This window comes from Salvelinus namaycush, chromosome 10 (assembly GCF_016432855.1).
Source record: "Salvelinus namaycush isolate Seneca chromosome 10, SaNama_1.0, whole genome shotgun sequence".
Classification (NCBI taxonomy): domain Eukaryota; kingdom Metazoa; phylum Chordata; class Actinopteri; order Salmoniformes; family Salmonidae; genus Salvelinus; species Salvelinus namaycush.
Window position 1 is genome coordinate 47,217,079 of NC_052316.1, and position 17,418 is coordinate 47,234,496.

Sequence of the window (17,418 nt, forward strand, 5' to 3'; positions counted from 1 at the left end):
TTTTTTGAATCTGAGATTAAACAGAGCCGAATATATTGATAAAAGTCACCTTGTCTGAGAGAGATGTCACGCCAGGGTAAGTCTACACAAAACACAGGGCTTTGTTTCGTAGGCTTATCCTGGAGTGATGTTTTGATAACCATGTACATTTGAAATGTTTCTGAAATTCCTTATGGGGATAAATGAATGTTGGAAAAACGATTGGAACCATTTCCCTGTTTGAGGTTTTATGGGTATTATGACACCTCCACTGTGGGGCTCTATGGAGTTGGCAAGAGCTTCAACTGATCTGGGACCAGGCTAGGGGTTGGGGCCTATTGGTGGGGGGACCTGGGTAGGGGCCTGTTGGTGGAGGGACCAGGCTAGGGCTTGGGACCTGTTGGTGGAGGGACCAGGCTAGGGGTTGGGGCCTGTTGGTGGGGGGACCAGGGTTGGGGCCTGTTGGTGGGGGGACCAGGCTAGGGGTTGGGGCCTGTTGGTGGAGGGACCAGGCTAGGGGTTGGGGCTGTTGGTGGGGGACCAGGCTAGAGGTTGGGGCCTGTTGGTGGGGGACCAGGCTAGAGGTTGGGGCCTGTTGGTGGGGGGGACCAGGCTAGGGGTTGGGGCCTGTTGGTGGGGGGACCAGGGTTGGGGCCTGTTGGTGGGGGGACCAGGCTAGGGGTTGGGGACCTGTTGGTGGGTGGACCAGGCTAGGGGTTGGGGGCTGTTGGTGGGGGACCAGGCTAGGGGTTGGGGGCTGTTGGTGGGGGGACCAGGTTAGGGGTTGGGGGCCTGTTGGTGGGGGGACCAGGCTAGGGGTTGGGGGCTGTTGGTGGGGGGACCAGGGTAGGGGTTGGGGCCTGTTGGTGGGGGGACCAGGCTAGGGGTTGGGGGCTGTTGGTGGGAGGACCAGGTTGGGGCCTGTTGGTGGGGGGACCAGGCTAGGGGTTGGGGGCCTTTTGGTGGGGGGACCAGGCTAGGGGTTGGGGGCTGTTGGTGGGAGGACCAGGTTGGGGCCTGTTGGTGGGGGGACCAGGCTAGGGGTTGGGGGCCTGTTGGTGGGGGGACCAGGCTAGGGGTTGGGGGCTGTTGGTGGGAGGACCAGGTTGGGGCCTGTTGGTGGGGGGACCAGGCTAGGGGTTGGGGGCCTGTTGGTGGGGGGACCAGGCCAGAGGTTGTGGCCTGTTGGTGGGGGGACCAGGGTTGGGGCCTGTTGGTGGGGGGACCAGGCTAGGGGTTGGGGACCTGTTGGTGGGTGGACCAGGCTATGGGTTGGGGGCTGTTGGTGGGGGGACCAGGCTAGGGGTTGGGGCCTGTTGGTGGGGGACCAGGCTAGGGGTTGGGGGCTGTTGGTGGGGGGACCAGGCTAGGGGTTGGGGCCTGTTGGTGGGGGGACCAGGGTAGTGGTTGGGGCCTGTTGGTGGGGGGGACCAGGCTAGGGGTTGGGGCCTGTTGGTGGGGGACCAGGCTAGGGGTTGGGGGCTGTTGGTGGGGGGACCAGGCTAGGGGTTGGGGCCTGTTGGTGGGGGGGACCAGGCTAGGGGTTGGGGCCTGTTGGTGGAGGGACCAGGCTAGGTTTCTTCCTAGGTTTTGGCCTTTCTATGGAGTTTTTCCTAGCCACCGTGCTTCTACACCTGCATTGCTTGCTGTTTGGGGTTTTAGGCTGGGTTTCTGTACAGCACTTCGAGATATTAGCTGATGTACGAAGGGCTATATAAAATAAACTTGATTTGATTTGATTTGATTTAGGGGTTGGGGCTGTTGGTGGGGGACCAGGCTAGGGGTTGGGGCCTGTTGGTGGGGGGACCAGGGTTGAGGCCTGTTGGTGGGGGGACCAGGCTAGGGGTTGGTGGCTGTTGGTGGGGGGACCAGGTTGGGGCCTGTTGGTGGGGGGACCAGGCTAGGGGTTGGGGGCCTGTTGGTGGGGGGACCAGGCTAGGGGTTGGGGGCTGTTGGTGGGGGGGACCAGGCTAGGGGTTGGGGGCCTGTTGGTGGGGGGACCAGGCTAGGGGTTGGGGGCTGTTGGTGGGGGGACCAGGTTGGGGCCTGTTGGTGGGGGGACCAGGCTAGGGGTTGGGGGCCTGTTGGTGGGGGGACCAGGCCAGAGGTTGGGGCCTGTTGGTGGGGGGACCAGGGTTGGGGCCCGTTGGTGGGGGGACCAGGCTAGGGGTTGGGGACCTGTTGGTGGGTGGACCAGGCTAGGGGTTGGGGGCTGTTGGTGGGGGGACCAGGCTAGGGGTTGGGGCCTGTTGGTGGGGGACCAGGCTAGGGGTTGGGGGCTGTTGGTGGGGGGACCAGGCTAGGGGTTGGGGCCTGTTGGTGGGGGGACCAGGGTAGGGGTTGGGGCCTGTTGGTGGGGGGGACCAGGCTAGGGGTTGGGGCCTGTTGGTGGAGGGACCAGGCTAGGGTTTGGGGCTGTTGGTGGGGGACCAGGCTAGGGGTTGGGGCCTGTTGGTGGAGGGACCAGGCTAGGGTTTGGGGCTGTTGGTGGGGGACCAGGCTAGGGGTTGGGGGCTGTTGGTGGGGGGACCAGGCTAGGGGTTGGGGGCTGTTGGTGGGGGGACCAGGCTAGGGTTTGGGGCCTGTTGGTGGGGGGACCAGGGTAGGGGTTGGGGGCCTGTTGGTGGGGGGGACCAGGCTAGGGGTTGGGGCCTGTTGGTGGAGGGACCAGGCTAGGGGTTGGGGCTGTTGGTGGGGGACCAGGCTAGGGGTTGGGGGCCTGTTGGTGGGGGGACCAGGCTAGGGGTTGGGGGCTGTTGGTGGGGGGACCAGGTTGGGGCCTGTTGGTGGGGGGACCAGGCTAGGGGTTGGGGGCCTGTTGGTGGGGGGACCAGGCCAGAGGTTGGGGCCTGTTGGTGGGGGGACCAGGGTTGGGGCCCGTTGGTGGGGGGACCAGGCTAGGGGTTGGGGACCTGTTGGTGGGTGGACCAGGCTAGGGGTTGGGGGCTGTTGGTGGGGGGACCAGGCTAGGGGTTGGGGCCTGTTGGTGGGGGACCAGGCTAGGGGTTGGGGGCTGTTGGTGGGGGGACCAGGCTAGGGGTTGGGGCCTGTTGGTGGGGGGACCAGGGTAGGGGTTGGGGCCTGTTGGTGGGGGGGACCAGGCTAGGGGTTGGGGCCTGTTGGTGGAGGGACCAGGCTAGGGTTTGGGGCTGTTGGTGGGGGACCAGGCTAGGGGTTGGGGCCTGTTGTTGGAGGGACCAGGCTAGGGTTTGGGGCTGTTGGTGGGGGACCAGGCTAGGGGTTGGGGCCTGTTGGTGGGGGACCAGGCTAGGGGTTGGGGGCTGTTGGTGGGGGGACCAGGCTAGGGTTTGGGGCCTGTTGGTGGGGGGACCAGGGTAGGGGTTGGGGCCTGTTGGTGGGGGGGACCAGGCTAGGGGTTGGGGCCTGTTGGTGGAGGGACCAGGCTAGGGGTTGGGGCTGTTGGTGGGGGACCAGGCTAGGGGTTGGGGCCTGTTGGTGGAGGGACCAGGCTAGGGGTTGGGGCCTGTTGGTGGGGGGACCAGGGTTGGGGCCTGTTGGTGGGGGGACCAGGCTAGGGGTTGGTGGCTGTTGGTGGGGGGACCAGGTTGGGGCCTGTTGGTGGGGGGACCAGGCTAGGGGTTGGGGGCCTGTTGGTGGGGGGACCAGGCTAGGGGTTGGGGGCTGTTGGTGGGGTGGACCAGGCTAGGGGTTGGGGGCCTGTTGGTGCGGGGACCAGGCTAGGGGTTGGGGGCCTGTTGGTGGGGGGACCAGGCTAGGGGTTTGGGGCTGTTGGTGGGGGGACCAGGTTGGGGCCTGTTGGTGGGGGGACCAGGCTAGGGGTTGGGGGCCTGTTGGTGGGGGGACCAGGCCAGAGGTCGGTGCCTGTTGGTGGGGGGACCAGGCTAGGAGTTGGGGGCTGTTGGTGGGGGGACCAGGTTGGGGCCTGTTGGTGGGGGGACCAGGCTAGGGGTTGGGGGCCTGTTGGTGGCGGGACCAGGCCAGAGGTCGGTGCCTGTTGGTGGGGGGACCAGGTTGGGGCCTGTTGGTGGGGGGACCAGGCTAGGGGTTGGGGGCCTGTTGGTGGGGGGACCAGGCCAGAGGTCGGTGCCTGTTGGTGGGGGGACCAGGCTAGGGGTTGGGGGCTGTTGGTGGGGGGACCAGGTTGGGGCCTGTTGGTGGGGGGACCAGGTTAGGGGTTGGGGGCCTGTTGGTGGGGGGACCAGGCCAGAGGTCGGTGCCCGTTGGTGGGGGGACCAGGTTGGGGCCTGTTGGTGGGGGGACCAGGCCAGAGGTCGGTGCCTGTTGGTGGGGGGACCAGGCTAGGGGTTGGGGGCTGTTGGTGGGGGGACCAGGCCATGGGTTGGGGCCTGTTGGTCGGTGGACCAGGCTAGGGGTTGGGGGCTGTTGGTGGGGGGACCAGGCCAGAGGTCGGTGCCTGTTGGTGGGGGGACCAGGCTAGGGGTTGGGGGTTGTTGGTGGGGGGACCAGGCTAGGGGTTGGGGCCTGTTGGTCGGGGGACCAGGCTAGGGGTTGGGGGCCTGTTGGTGAGGAGCTAATATTTTTTATCATTATTATAATTTTTTGCATAGAAAGACTTGCTAAACTGCAAAACGGTATCCCCCTGAAAGTGCATTCGTTGTTGGCTAGCTCAATTTTACCACAGTGCTTCTTGTCATTCATCCTCACGACACTTCATACTCTTATTTTTTTTTTGATTTTTGAAAAGCTGACGACTCTTACATTTCTGTATTCGATAGATCAGCATTATTAGGTGATGTTTGAAATGACTGTCTAGATTCTAGCCTGGTTATTTTTTGTCTATGTTCATGTTTTTCAGAAACATTGTGTTGTATGCAAAATTGATATACGGTATTGTCCGTCTGAATGTTCCCATCGTGAATGAATGCTCTGCTTTTGTTTTCCCTTTTAGATAGAGAGTTTCCTCTCCTCTTGTTCTTCTTCATAATGTAACACCAAGGGTGTAATCATTACACTGATTCTGTTGTAAAACCATTTACTCCAAATGGAAAAAAATGCAAACGAGAGTTTCTATTGGATAAATTCAGGTAGGTCCCGTCCCGGTTCATTGCGTTTTCTCGGTTTGAGTGTTTGTTTCTTAAATAGTTTCCGTTAAATGAATACACCCCAGGATATTTAAGTTTTGTAGTTCAGCGCTGAATATATTATTTTGATGACTTCTTTGATATTTTGGTGTACATAAACCTTGTTTAAAACTTTTGCAGTTGCCCGTTCAATCAATTGAATGTATGGGCTATATACCATATGTGTACGGCTATATCATGCCAGGGGGATAGTCACTTGCACCATAGACCATATCTACATGTACATACTACCTCAATCAGCCTGACTAACCGGAGTCTGTATATAGCCTCGCTACTTTTATAGCCTCTCTACTGTATATAGCCTCTCTACTGTATATAGCCTCGCTACTGTATATAGCCTCTCTACTGTATATAGCCTCGTTAGTGTTATAGCCTCGCTACTGTATATAGCCTCTCTACTGTATATAGCCTCGCTACTTTTATAGCCTCGCTACTGTATATAGCCTCTCTACTGTATATAGCCTCGCTACTGTATATAGCCTCTCTACTGTTTATAGCCTCGCTACTTTATATAGCCTCGCTACTGTATATAGCCTCTCTACTTTATATAGCCTCGCTACTGTATATAGCCTGTCTTTTTACTGTTGTTTTTATTTCTTTACTTACCTCTTGTTCACCTAACACCTTTTTTGCACTGTTGGTTAGAGCCTGTAAGTAAGCATTTCACTGTGAGGTCTACTACACCTGTTGTATTCGGCATTTCACTTTAAGGTCTACTACACCTGTTGTATTCAGCATTTCACTGTAAGGTCTACTACACCTGTTGTATTCGGCATTTCACTGTGAGGTCTACTACACCTGTTGTATTCGGCTTTTCACTGTAAGGTCTACTACACCTGTTGTATTCGGAATTTCACTGTAAGGTCTACTACACCTGTTGTATTCAGCATTTCACTGTAAGGTCTACTACACCTGTTGTATTCGGCATTTCACTGTAAGGTCTACTACACCTGTTGTATTCAGCTTTTCACTGTAAGGTCTACCTACACCTGTTGTATTCAGCATTTCACTGTAAGGTCTACTACACCTGTTGTATTCAGCATTTCACTGTAAGGTCTACTACACCTGTTGTATTCGGCATTTCACTGTAAGGTCTACCTACAGCTGTTGTATTCGGCATTTCACTGTAAGGTCTACTACACCTGTTGTAGTCGGCGCACGTGACAAATAAACTTTGATTTGACTAGATTGCAGAGTGTGCAACTCAATATTAGGAAGGTGCTCCTAATGTTTGGTATACACAGTAGATAGGCCAGTACTGGTGTCTTGAACAAGCAGAATTATCTTCCTTCTTCCCAGAGTGCACCACATCAGAGAAAAAGAGGCAAAGCCAGAGGGATAACTGGGCCCCAAATCTGTCTTCTCCAGCAGTTTTTTGTATGGAGTTCAATGAGTGTTGAATTTGGTCCCCAAAAAAATGAATGGCTCATTTGATGCTTGAGGTTTATTTGATCTAATAGAAGTTTCATAAGTTGTTACAAGTGAACTGAAATAAGTAGAACATGTGACTTTCCTGCAAAAACACCATATCAGAATTGTGCCTGTTGTTCACATGCTTATCTGCCCTCTCATTGGCTAGAATGGTCCCACCTGATCTTGCCTCCTCCCAAATGCCTTCCATTTTGAAGACATTTATTTTCATTGTTAAAAGCGGCCACTACATTATCTGGTCAAATATAATGGATCATCTGTGATTTAAGGCAGAAGAGGGAGAATTGGAATTGGGACCAGGGTTCTGCTGATTGGTTGAGGCTACGTGAGGTCAGCCAGGTGTAGATCATTTGACGATGGCAAGTCCCATAAAAAACTCCATAATGTTCACAAGGTAAACTGCTGGAATATCAAATCACCTTTTTCAGCAAAAAATATTCCGTGAAGACGTCACGTCAACATACCTGTAGCGATAAATGGAAGTTGTTGCTATGGTAAGTTTACTACTTTTATTAGTGTTTATTCAGACCGATTATGTTTAAATACTGTGAGATAATGAGGATTCTTTCAAAACGGACATTTCAACCAAGTCATTTATCCTTCAAGTAGCAAACTGTTTTAAGACGACTCAAACTAGGGTTTGGTCACGCAAACAAATGTAGTTGGGTGGGCCTGCTGCATTCCCCTACCTGTCAGGGCATTTGCGGGCTCAAACTGTTTACACAGGAAGCTCAATTATTGGCAAAAGAGCTGATCGGATTAGTTAAAAGATCAGAAGTGGGCTGCCTGTGTAAACGCAGCACTTAGACAGACGTGTGTGTCCTATGCACCACATCCTTGAGTGAATCTGTGTGGCTCACGTTCGGCCCACAGAAGATGCCTATCGCTAATCACGTGGGATTTTGAACTGTACAACCGTGTTGGGCCTGCAGATGTCATATTTTAATGTGGTAACTGTTCCGTTTGGGTTATCTGCTTTCTATTCTCACCAAGTTGAATAACTGCTATTTGTCCTCCATGATTTCATGCCATGTGCTTTCGCATTAACAGTGAGCCCTTTTTCTCTGAAGTTCTTTCAATTTACTTGATTTTAAACGTCACAGGGTAACATAAAATTAAACCTTCTGTGGAACTGAAGTCCTGAGTTGACTTTTGCTGTCTGTTGTCTAGGTGACGGTAGGATGCAACAAGCATGAGTACCTGTTCAGTTCAATATCACACGAGGAGTACTCGGATGACGAGGTATCTTTCATTTGCTGTAATCTAAACTTGAGGGAGAAACGTTTTTAATTCAACTATAGGGGAAACCAGTGGTCAATGGATGAAGGCAGTATACCAGCTCTCGTACACAGTAGCCTAATAAATCAGACTGATACCAGCTTTCTGGGATCTAGTCTGAATTAAAGCACTGCCAAAATGTGTAAAGTTTCCTTACAAGCCAGAATGTTTAATCAAATTAGTTTAACTTCCTCTGCTGGTTGTGTGGGCAGTTGGTCCTTATTTGGGTAGAACTATCCACGGAAAAGTATTTCCCAGACTTTAGTGTCTAGGCTGCTGTTTAATTTCCATCACCAGGCATTTCTGGTCCTCATTGGGTGACGCGCAATCAGATTGTGACGGGCGCACGGACCTGCGTTTTGAAGTTAAACTTTTCCTGTGGATATTTTCTCAAATTCCGCACTACGTAAGAACCAACCCTACGGACAATCGGCAGAGTAAGTTCCAATATAATGTATTTAACTTTCGTGAGGGACGTTATTTTTTTTGTCTTTAAAAAAACAAAGTGTGGTGAGGCTATCCGGTTAAAGGGGTTGGTGTTGTCACATCGGGACTATATCCACAGTAGGGTTGATCATCTCACCACGGTTTATTTTCAGATCTCAACCAAAAAAGAGATGCACTGGAGACTTGGACCAGAGAACCACGCCGATACTGTTCTGTATGACTTTGAGATGGCCTGTGATACCCAGGAGGAGATACTGGTGAAGTCTGCAGACAATGGTGTGGCCTGTCTTAACACGGACAGACCCTGTGTTGTATGATTGGGGTGGTTTTGGTTCATTTGAATATTTATATGAAATAATAAATGGCTATTTATTTTAGATGACCTCCTGGTCATACTGCAGTTAACTCCTTAATACTAATCTTTCATAGGAAATTGTCATACAAAAAAACCGTAGACCATTGAGCCGATTCAGTGTTTTTGAATATTTACAATAAACGAACAAAGCGTGCACTGTTTGGAAATGTTTGATTAGGTATCTGTGGCAAATAAAACCACTTTATACCATAATTCTTGTGATACAGGATATTTAAGTTATTAATGAACATTGATTTTTACTGTCTGAGCATCATGCGTTTACAGTAATACTGGTGGTCTCTGGTCAAATAATCACTCTTCTATTGATCCTAGAAGCCGTGCTAGTGTTGTCAGGTGTGGGACGCCACGCTAGCGTTGTCAGGTGTGGGACGCCGTGCTAGCGTTGTCAGGTGTGGGACGCCGTGCTAGCGTTGTCAGGTGTGGGACGCCACGCTAGCGTTGTCAGGTGTGGGACGCCACGCTAGCGTTGTCAGGTGTGGGACGCCACGCTAGCGTTGTCAGGTGTGGGACGCCACGCTAGCGTTGTCAGGTGTGGGACGCCACGCTAGCGTTGTCAGGCGTGGGACGCCACGCTAGCGTTGTCAGGCGTGGGACGCCACGCTAGCGTTGTCAGGCGTGGGACGCCACGCTAGCGTTGTCAGGCGTGGGACGCCACGCTAGCGTTATGTGCCCCTCCAGGTGTAGAGCAGGAAGTATTAACTCCATGTTTTCCATGTACTTTCCTGTGATCAATTTTCATAGGTGAACAGACATGAGACAACATTTAGGACAAACTGTACACTAAAACAAATGGCCCCACCCCACACAGTTTGTTGGCAACATTTGCACAAATTTCTCTTGAGGTGCTTTCAATTACTGATTACTCGACTTGGGTGTTGTCACATGGTACTACCACATAAAACATTAGACTTGAGTCCTGAGTTTGCTTTGTTTTCTAGGTGGCGTTGGAATTCATCACCCATGATTCCCTGTTAAGATCAATATCACACGAGGAGTACTCTGACGATGAGGTATGTCTTTTCATTTGACGTAATTTAATATGGAGGATGTGTTTCTGTTTTAAAAGTTGGTACTATGGTACAGGAACTCTTTAACATTGTTGTTTTCAGATATCAACCAAGAAGGCGATGCATTGGAGACTTGGACCAGTGGATCACAATGATACTATTCCCAACACTGGCAACTTGAACCATAATGTTGCTGTTGGCTATGACTTTGATAATACTCTTCTGTATGACTTTGACATGGACTGTGATACCCAGGAGAAGTCTGCAGAGGATAATGTGTCCTGTCTAACACACAGATACAGGTTTTGTAGTATGGATAGACCCTCTGTTGGCTGATTGTGGGGTGTGTGTGGCTGTTTTTAGATATTTTTATATGTAATGTCTAAATGTTTTATATGAATTAATAAAATTGATTATGATTATTTGGGCCTTTAGTCAACAATATGTTAGATCAAATCCAGGCAGGAACTATTATTCTAGCAGTTGGCCTAAATCATACATTTGATAAGATTGACACATGTAAAACAAGGTAGAGGCTGAAAAATGTTATATCTAAACATGACGTACACCTGGAGATTACCCAACTACAAGAGACTAGCTATCTAAACATGACGTACACCTGGAGATTACCCAACTACAAGAGACTAGCTATCTAAACAGGACGTACACCTGGAGATTACCCAACTACAAGAGACTAGCTATCTAAACATGACGTACACCTGGAGATTACCCAACTACAAGAGACTAGCTATCTAAACATGACGTACACCTGGAGATTACCCAACTACAAGAGACTAGCTATCTAAACATGACGTACACCTGGAGATTACCCAACTACAAGAGACTAGCTATCTAAACATGACGTACACCTGGAGATTACCCAACTACAAGAGACTAGCTATCTAAACATGACGTACACCTGGAGATTACCCAACTACAAGAGACTAGCTATCTAAACATGACATACACCTGGAGATTACCCAACTACAAGAGACTAGCTATCTAAACATGACGTACACCTGGAGATTACCCAACTACAAGAGACTAGCTATCTAAACATGACGTACACCTGGAGATTACCCAACTACAAGAGACTAGCTATCTAAACATGACGTACACCTGGAGATTACCCAACTACAAGAGACTAGCTATCTAAACATGACGTACACCTGGAGATTACCCAACTACAAGAGACTAGCTATCTAAACATGACGTACACCTGGAGATTACCCAACTACAAGAGACTAGCTATCTAAACATGACGTACACCTGGAGATTACCCAACTACAAGAGACTAGCTATCTAAACATGACATACACCTGGAGATTACCCAACTACAAGAGACTAGCTATCTAAACATGACGTACACCTGGAGATTACCCAACTACAAGAGACTAGCTATCTAAACATGACGTACACCTGGAGATTACCCAACTACAAGAGACTAGCTATCTAAACATGACGTACACCTGGAGATTACCCAACTACAAGAGACTAGCTATCTAAACATGACGTACGCCTGGAGATTACCCAACTACAAGAGACTAGCTATCTAAACATGACGTACACCTGGAGATTACCCAACTACAAGAGACTAGCTATCTAAACATGACGTACACCTGGAGATTACCCAACTACAAGAGACTAGCTATCTAAACAGGACGTACACCTGGAGATTACCCAACTACAAGAGACTAGCTATCTAAACATGACGTACACCTGGAGATTACCCAACTACAAGAGACTAGCTATCTAAACATGACGTACACCTGGAGATTACCCAACTACAAGAGACTAGCTATCTAAACATGACGTACACCTGGAGATTACCCAACTACAAGAGACTAGCTATCTAAACATGACGTACACCTGGAGATTACCCAACTACAAGAGACTAGCTATCTAAACAGGACGTACACCTGGAGATTACCCAACTACAAGAGACTAGCTATCTAAACATGACGTACACCTGGAGATTACCCAACTACAAGAGACTAGCTATCTAAACATGACGTACACCTGGAGATTACCCAACTACAAGAGACTAGCTATCTAAACATGACATACACCTGGAGATTACCCAACTACAAGAGACTAGCTATCTAAACATGACGTACGCCTGGAGATTACCCAACTACAAGAGACTAGCTATCTAAACATGACGTACACCTGGAGATTACCCAACTACAAGAGACTAGCTATCTAAACATGACGTACACCTGGAGATTACCCAACTACAAGAGACTAGCTATCTAAACATGACGTACACCTGGAGATTACCCAACTACAAGAGACTAGCTATCTAAACATGACGTACACCTGGAGATTACCCAACTACAAGAGACTAGCTATCTAAACAGGACGTACACCTGGAGATTACCCAACTACAAGAGACTAGCTATCTAAACATGACGTACACCTGGAGATTACCCAACTACAAGAGACTAGCTATCTAAACATGACGTACACCTGGAGATTACCCAACTACAAGAGACTAGCTATCTAAACATGACGTACACCTGGAGATTACCCAACTACAAGAGACTAGCTATCTAAACATGACGTACACCTGGAGATTACCCAACTACAAGAGACTAGCTATCTAAACATGACGTACACCTGGAGATTACCCAACTACAAGAGACTAGCTATCTAAACATGACGTACACCTGGAGATTACCCAACTACAAGAGACTAGCTATCTAAACATGACGTACACCTGGAGATTACCCAACTACAAGAGACTAGCTATCTAAACATGACGTACACCTGGAGATTACCCAACTACAAGAGACTAGCTATCTAAACATGACGTACACCTGGAGATTACCCAACTACAAGAGACTAGCTATCTAAACATGACGTACACCTGGAGATTACCCAACTACAAGAGACTAGCTATCTAAACATGACGTACACCTGGAGATTACCCAACTACAAGAGACTAGCTATCTAAACATGACGTACACCTGGAGATTACCCAACTACAAGAGACTAGCTATCTAAACATGACGTACACCTGGAGATTACCCAACTACAAGAGACTAGCTATCTAAACATGACGTACACCTGGAGATTACCCAACTACAAGAGACTAGCTATCTAAACATGACGTACACCTGGAGATTACCCAACTACAAGAGACTAGCTATCTAAACATGACGTACACCTGGAGATTACCCAACTACAAGAGACTAGCTATCTAAACATGACGTACACCTGGAGATTACCCAACTACAAGAGACTAGCTATTTAAGGATTGACCGTTTAAAATAATTAAATAGTCCATTCATTGGTTTTAAGATTCTTTATTGGATCCTTCTGTATCATTCTTATTTACAAAGTACACTTAGCGACAGAATATGGAGAACGAACAGAGCGCATCGTCAAGACAAAGTAATTAAATATGTAAATTACAAAAGTTAACATTACAAATGTACAGTAGACATACAGAGAAGCTGTCCCCTGATGTTTATAATTTGGGTCTTTTTAAGGGGAATGATAATCTGAGTTAATTCAAGGAAAATAGAAGTACAAAGAAGCACTTTGCTTTTGTTTTGGTGTGTTTTCTGTTAAATGTCTGCTCAACCCATGTGGAAAAACCAATGGCAATAGGAAAAATACCTGCTCAACAGCAATCCTTTTAAAGTGGACCACAAAAATCAAATACTTAGGATGAAAGCAAGCAGCAAATGTATAACGGGAACTTTTATCTCATTACTCATAGAAAGCCGATCTAATTTTATAATCTTCCCATAAATCTTAAAATAAAAAACTCTTCAGAATGTCATGGCTCAAAGTTTTTTTTGTATTTGTCTTCGGTGGGGTAATTGGTATTAGTCTTTAAGTATATGGTCACAAGACCAAAAAACCCCCCTCTATATTAGATTTTGATGGGGATTTGACATTGACTCTGGAGGGGGAATTAATGTTCTTAGCTTTATCCTTTGTAAATAGACATGTAAAGTTTCTGGGGATGAGCATGATCTTCATTATGTGCTCGTTCCTCTTTAGGGTGAGTTGACACCTAAATGCACCAGTATGGCAGGTTAAAACCACCCTGGGCAACTAAACTCATAGAATAAAAAAAATTGTCCATCTTCCTAAATCTGAGGGTGGTTTTAACCTTCCGTACTTGGGTGGTGAGTTGACGCGGTTCCAAGGCTTTTACTAGCAACACGTTAGAACGATCACAATGTAAACTATTAATCTGTCTGCGTATTTCAAGACATGGCACATGAGGGTGCATTGAGATACCCAATGGGTTGGATGATTCTCTTATCTTGAAAAAAGACTATACTTAACTGGAAATCAACCAATCCTCCATTAACACAATGGAAAGGTCAAATGCTTGATTATCTAAATTCTGAAAGTGCGTGTGTGACAGAGAAACAAAATGGTGCAGTTTGAGGCCATTTGGTGGAGATCGATGGTGTGAGCAGGTGGGTCTGTGTTGTGGATGTTTGTGTGTGTCTATGTTGTCGTTTGTATGTGGATGTTTTGTATTGTTCCAAAAAAAACGTATATAAATAATAGTACAAAAAATGAAGTGAACGATATGATCTAACTATATGGACATCTGTGGATAATATAACCAGATCTCTTTTTACCGTAAGTCTTGAGGATGTGATACATTTGTGGTTAAAGGAAACAATGACATACAGTGGCTTGCGAAAGTATTCACCCCCCTAGGCATTTTTCCTATTTTGTTGTCTTACAACCTGGAATTAAAAATATATTTTTTTGGGGGGGGGGGTTGTATCATTTTATTTACACAACATGCCTACCACTTTGAAAATGCAAAATATAATACAAACAAGAAATAAGACAAAAAAACAGAAAGCTTGAACGTGCATAACTATTCACCCCCCCCCCCCCCCCCACCTTTTGCAGCAATTACAGCTGCAAGTATCTTGGGGTATGTCTATAAGGTTGGCACATCTAGCCACTGGAATTTTTACCCATTCTTCAAGGCAAAACTGCTCCAGCTCCAAGTTGGATGGGTTCCGCTGGTGTACAGCAATCTTTAAGTCATACCACAGATTCTCTATTGGATTGAGTTCTGGACTTTGACTAGGCTATTCCAAGACATTTAAATGTTTCCCCTTAAACCACTCAGGTGTTGCTTTAGCAGTATGCTTAGGGTCATTGTCCTGCTGGAAGGTGAACATCCGTCCCAGTCTCAAATCTCTGGAAGACTGAAACAGGTTTCCCTCAAGAATTTCCATGTATTTAGCGCTATCCATCATTCCTTCAATTCTGACCAGTTTCCCAGTCCCTGCCGATTAAAAAAATCCCCACAGCATGATGCTGCCACCACCATGCTTCACTGGGGATGGTGTTCTCGGGGGAATGAGAGGTGTTGGGTTTGTGCCAGACATAGCGTTTTCCTTGATGGCCAAAAAGCACATTTTTTTGTCTCATCTGACCAGAGTACCTCCTTCCATATGTTTGGGGAGTCTCCCACAATGCCTTTTGGCGAACACCAAACGTGTTTGCTTATTTTTTTCTTTAAGCAATGGCTTTTTTCTGGCCAATTTTCCGTAAAGCCCAGCTATGTGGAGTGTACGGCTTAAAGTGGTCCTATGGACAGATTCTCCAATATCCGCTGTGGAGCTTTGCAGCTCCAGGGTTATCTTTGGTCTCTTTGTTTCCTCTCCGATTAATGCCCTCCTTGCCTGGTCCGTGAGTTTTGGTAGGCGGCCCTCTCTTGGCAAGTTTGTTGTGGTGCCATTTTCTTTACATTTTTTTAAATCATCTTTTTAATGGTGGTCCGTGGGATGTTCAAAGTTTCTGATATTTTTTCATAACCCAACGCTGATCTGTACTTCTCCACAACTTTGTCCCTGACTTGTTTGAAGAGCTCCTTGGTCTTCATGGTGCCGCTTGCATGGTGGCGCCTCTTGCTTAGTGGTGTTGCAGACTACGGGGCCTTTCAGAACAGGTGTATATATACTGAGATCATGTGACACTGAGTTTGCACATGGGTGGACTTTATTTAACTAATTATGTGACTTCTGAAGGTAATTGGTTGCACCAGATCTTTTTTAGGGGCTTCATAGCAAAGGGGGTGAATACATCTGCACGCACCACTTTTCTGTTTTTTTTGTGTTTTTTTCACCAATTTGGACTATTTTGATAGGAAAAACACAAAGTGGGATGAATACTTTTGTAAGGCACTGTATTGTCAATGGGAACATTAGAGGCTTTATCAGTATGGAACATCATGGTCATCGTTACTGGTCTGCTTTGTTTGAAGAACGTTCATGAACGTTTATGGACCAATTATTTGTCTGTTTCACTTCACATTAAATCTTGGAAGCTAAGGGCATTTTCACATGTAATCTTGGAAGTTAAGAGTTTACCAAATTTCTGTATGAATCGCAAATGGCTCCCTATTCCTTATGTAATGCACTACTTTTGACCAGAGTCTTATGGGCTATATAGGGAATGTAAGGAGAAGTAGTGTACTACAGATGTGCTATCTTAATTTGACCCTGTTTCGCACAGCAGGGAAATAATCTTGCAGCAACAGAAATGTGGATTATAACTAATGGACATTGTTGTCGGGTTTGATACATTTTCTGTTAGGGCAAATCAGGTCACATTTTTGAAGTGTAAACTAACCTTTAGAAGCCTTTTTAATACCTTGAATATACCACATATTTCATATGTGAAATTAATATGCCGGATGTCATACTTTTGTGTGTATATATATATATATATATATATGAGTATGTGGACACCTCTTCCAATTAGTGGATTCAGCTATTTCAGCCACACCTGTTGCTGACAGGTCTATAAAATGCAATCTACGTAGACAAACATTGGCAGTAGAATGGCCTTACTGAAGAACTCAACGTGGCATCGTCATAGGATGCCACCTTTCCAACAAGTCAAATTTCTACTCTGCTAGAGCTGCCCCGGTCAACTGTAAGTGCTGTTATTGTGAAGTGGAAACATCTAAGAGCAACAACGGCTCAACCGTGAAGTGGTAGGCCGCACGAGATCACAAAACTAGAACGCTAAGTGCTGAAGCGCGTAGTGTGTAAAAATCGTCTGCAACACTCACTACCGAGTTCCAAACTGCCGCTGGAAGAAACCGCACAAGAACTGTTAGTCGGGAGTTTCATGAAATGGGTTTCCATGGCCGTGCAGCTGCACACAAGCCTAAAATCACCAAGCGTCGGCTGGAGTGGTGTAAAGCTCGTCACCGTTGGACTCTGGAGCAGTGGAAACTCGTTCTCTGGAGTGATGAATCACGCTTCACCAACTGGCAGTCCAACGGACGAATCTGGGTTTGCCAGAAGAACCCTACCTGCCCGAATGCATAGTGCCAACTGTAAAGTTTGGTGGAGGAGGAATAATGGTCTGGGGCTGTTTTTCATGGTTCGGGTCAGGCCCCTTCGTTCTAGTGAAGGGAAATCTTAACGCTACAGCATACAATGACATAAACGATTCTGTACTTCCAACTTTGTGGCAACAGTTTGGGGAAGGCCCTTTCCTGTTTCAGCATGACAATGTCCCTGTGGTTTGTCAAGATTGGGGTGGAAGAACTTGACTGGCCTGCACAGAGCCCTGACCTCAACCCCATCGAACACCTTTGGGATGAATTGGAACGCCGACTGCGAACCAGGCCTAATCGCCCAACATCAATGCCGACCTCACTAATTCTCTTTTGGCTGAATGCAACCAAAGCTCCGCAGCAATGTTCCAACATCTAGTGGAAAGCCTTCCCAGAAGAGTGGAGACTGTTATAGCAGCAATGTTCCAACATCTAGTGGAAAGCCTTCCCAGAAGAGTGGAGGCTGTTATA